The sequence below is a fragment of the Glandiceps talaboti genome, chromosome 5 (assembly GCF_964340395.1).
Source record: "Glandiceps talaboti chromosome 5, keGlaTala1.1, whole genome shotgun sequence".
NCBI lineage: Eukaryota > Metazoa > Hemichordata > Enteropneusta > Spengelidae > Glandiceps > Glandiceps talaboti.
This window is the reverse complement of record NC_135553.1, coordinates 9,915,368-9,919,834: the sequence shown is the minus strand read 5'-3', so window position 1 is coordinate 9,919,834 and position 4,467 is coordinate 9,915,368.

Genomic DNA, 4,467 nt, shown 5'->3' with positions numbered 1-4,467 from the left:
ACGTACAGGGTAGCAAACATTGCGAGATAATTTTCTCTCGATATTCCACGTACTTCCATAGGAGTGAAATTCTCGATATGTGCGATGCACGAGTTCACATTTCAGACAGTAGTTAGTATGGCATAGTATCGATGCTTTACATTTATACGTTTACTAGAATAATGGCCGATGAAACATTGACAGATTTTTTAAAAGCTATATAATTAATTAATATAATATTACTTGGTTTGAGAGTAAACTGTATGGTATCTGATGGGCGTTTAATAGGAACTAGCATGCGTGACCTTATTTGTAACCTTATTACAATGTGTGTATTAAAAGAGTGTGAACGTTCTAGGTTCTCTTTGTTCCCTGCTTTTTAAAAAGAGAACCAACCGTGTTTGAGCAATCACATGAAGAAGAAAAGTGCCACACCCTTTGTAAACCTTGCCCAACTCTGAAGCCAAATATTTGACAGTGGCAGGTTAAATACAGACAATATGAAACAGGATGAAGATTTAACCTTTTAGGCGACTTTGTCCGTCGATAGTACTTGGGCACAATTTCAATACATGTAATATTAGTGCTAGTTGACACGACCGTTCATATCAGTTATACCTACATTCAGTTTGCAAACTCGACAAGTGGTAGATTAGTTTTGACATCGTATTTGGGGTTTCTGTTCAAAACAATTATTTTAGAGGAAAGCTTTCTTAGGCCCTCGGACTGGGACTTAATGATTCTGTGGAACAATTTTCCTGCTGGTAATATAATGTCCCACATGCACACCGTGTATGACGAGCCTCGTTCGTTGCACGGTGGGTAGAAAGGCTTGTATTCCAAAGCGTCTGAGTGAATAGATAGTCTCTGTTCAGATACTAAGAGTGGCCATATTTTTTCCTGTTTCTCATTACCCGACCTACCCAAATTTTTAGCTCAAACATCAAAATAAAATTTGTATTTTATTTTATTTTCGCCCAACCCTAATATTTTGCGGAACAGCGCCCTTTCTGGCAAGAATAAATAAGTGTTTGGACTGTCGACGCTATCTTCAGTCGTGGCGGCGACGACGCTTGTTCACGAACAGATGAAGGAAGTTATTAAAGTAGGGGGAAGGGTTTTAGAGAAGAAGCAATGCCAATTGTGTAGGGAAGATGGGAAAGGGCCTATGAATCCAATAAAAAGAAGATAGAGAGGAGAAAAAGGAGAGGCAGAGAAATATGAAGAAGATGATTTTTTCATACTAATTTTTTAAAAATCGACCCATAGTTGCTTTGAAAAAAAGTGATGAGAAACAGAAAAAATAAGGTCACCCTCATGTTGCAACATGTGAAATATTCCATTTTCCTGTAGTATGACTTTTGTATTTTGCAGGAAGTTGAAGTAAAGCATCATGCCGTATTATTCGTCTCGTGATTACCGAAACAGACCTTACCGTGAGAGCACTCCACAAGGCTGGGTTTTCTGCTGGTTGCTCGTTTTTATGATAGGATTCCTCTTTGGGGGAATTTTACTTCTAGCGTTTGGATATGCCTTTGATGATACAGATTCAACAGAAGACGACGGATATTCATCTTCATCTTCCAACCGCAATTCGTGGCCTTCAGGGACCGATCCGACTTACTACATAATGAGACATTCTGGTGTCGGAAGCCTTATTATTGGATTGTGTTTTGTTATAATCTTTTCTGTCTACACTGCCATGGAGAAAGACACCATATGTAATCCGTGACTCAACTATGTTGCATACGACTAGTATGTAATGATATTATTTCAAACTATGTCAAAACAGTTCAAGTATTTTATATTTCATAAACACATTTCGAGGTTTGGAAAAAAACCCACTTTTGTGTAAGTTTCTATTCTGTGAGGCAACAATCTAAACCTAGAATATAACATATCTCATGTCACTATGACACGCTGAGCTCCCCTGTGTGTGTGTGTGTGTGTGTATGTATGTATGTGTGTGTGTATGTATGTATGTATGTATGTATGTATGTATGTATGTATGTATGTATGTATGTATGTATGTATGTATGTATGTATGTATGTGTGCGTCTGTGTCTGTCTGTCTGTCTGTCTGTCTGTCTCTGTCTTTCTGCCTGTCTGCCTGTCTGTCTGTCTGTCTGTCTGTCTGTGTCTGTCTGTCTGTCTGTCTGTCTGTCTGTCTGTCTGTCTGTCTCTATCTGAATCTACCGGTTTTTCTATTTACCCATGGTCACAACGATAAATCCTGTAGCTTATTTCTTTAAATCTTCGATGGTGGGGCATAATGACACTGTGGTGTGAATTTAATACATAAATGGCATTACTAGTAATAGTAGTAGTATGAACCATACGCTTGACACTTAGTACCCGGATGATATATCATGCAGAGGGCAGTGTATTCAAACTATCAAGATTTATTACACCATGCCACCACTTGACGTTAGGCAAGCAAACAGAAACATGTCAAGACAACACAGGGAACGTTTGTTCGCCCTGGTGACATTTCATTTTGAAGAGCACATCTCTATTAAGTGTTTTTAAAATAATTACCGTGTCAATGAAGACCGTTTAAAAACTGTTTGCGAGATGCTTCAAATGTAGTTATATACTGTACGTTCGTTTTGTCAGTAAGCTGAAACAGTTTTAGACAACATTTTTAGGACACTGTGAAAAGGTAGGCTTAAAATTTGGTTGAGAACTCATGAAAAGATGATTCTCCAACTAGAAAATATAATGTGTTTCAGGTAGCTGTTCACTGACTCTGTTTGATACAACCATGCAGAAACCAATACTACACATTCTACACTTTAACATAGACTGTCAACAGTCATCTTGAATTTTTTGCAATCTATCTTTTAATATTATTTTTGCCGCTGAAATTAATAGAATTAAAACATGGTGTGCGTTGGACGTTTGTTGAAGTCAAGACGGGTTATGTTTATGTGTTCGAATCCTCAGTGTTAGTGCGGAGTAGCGCGCGTTCTGTATCATGTGTATAGAACACAGAATTACACTGTACATGCTGACTATATCGCATGTCACATAGGTTATGTATGTGCACACAATTAGTATTTCAATAAAAAAGTATTTCAGAAGTTTTTTTTTTAGGAATATGACAAAATATAATCCGAGTCTCAATACAGACTGACTTTAACATAGCATGATCGAAATTACTTGCTACATATTACCTGAATGGAATAAACTATTTAATGATCATACTGTAACTAGACACAGCCACGCGAGTTCCTGTGTGTTGACGTCTGCATTTGATATCTGCATGGTGGCGAGAAAGTTAATTTCATTTTAATAGACAAAATGTAGCAAGAAACTATATTCGTCGAATCTTGCTGTCTCTTGTGCACGAATAGTTTCTTATTATTGGCTTCTCCATGGTTGTTTCAAACAGGGCCAGTGAACAGTGACCTGCAAGGCACTGTATACCAAACTTTTTTTTTTAATTAATCAATATTTATATCGAACTTTAAATTCATCTCTATATTCATTACAAATTACATATATCACTTTATTATATTGGCGTTTCCATATATTTGACTGGTTGAAATGTTTCATAGAAGTTGAGCACTTTTATAGTAGACCGGTATAAGACGAGTTAGTTGGAAGGTAAACAGTAAACGTCTGAGATCGAGATAGTCGGTCGAAACCGTGTTGCATACTCGTGTTGACGCCGACCAACTGTTACGGTGTGTGCGTCATGTACGTATAAAACGTGAATGGGCTCCGTCCTATGCGCGTCCATCCGTATATTTAGATTAGGAGAACTCTACAGAAATGTCGAGTCGTTACAGAAACAACAGATGTAATCGTAATGTAAAACACTGATGAATGGCGCCGAATCAGAGTTTTAGTTCCTGGTGAATAGTGATGTAGGAAGGGTATAACCCCCACCCCACTCCACACAACGTTGTTTGTTACCGTTGAAGTTATTACGTGGAGAAAACAGTCTGAGGTACAGAGGTCTGGATAGATACATTGCAAAATGTCACAGATAAAGTTAAAAATATATGTGTGATGCACACAGTTTCGACAGTGTTTTGTGCAAATGACGGTAAAAGTATACAAACCCAGTGTGTTTTTGTAATTTGTATCAAAGTGTTGTACGGATGCTTTTTATCAAAGCCTGTTTATCAAAGTATTCTATATGTTTTATTCGACAAGTCTGATAAATGCCTACACTTTTTATTTTTTTCTTTATTTTACTTCTCAGCCACGTATGCATATTATACCTTCCAAAACTTAACATTCCATAGGCAAACAGTGTCGTAATGGTAAACTCACTTCAACGGTCAAGAGGTCAAATAGTACGTTTCTGAAAGACATCAATGACAATGTGTACATGTGTAAGTTTTTGTTTGCCACGTCGTGTTACTTATTCAAATATTCGGACTTGACTTGAGAGCAGAACAAACCCTTCGATTTCAAGTAAAGGGTTTCAAACATTGAGGTCTCCTTGATCATCATCATCATCATCATCATCATCAT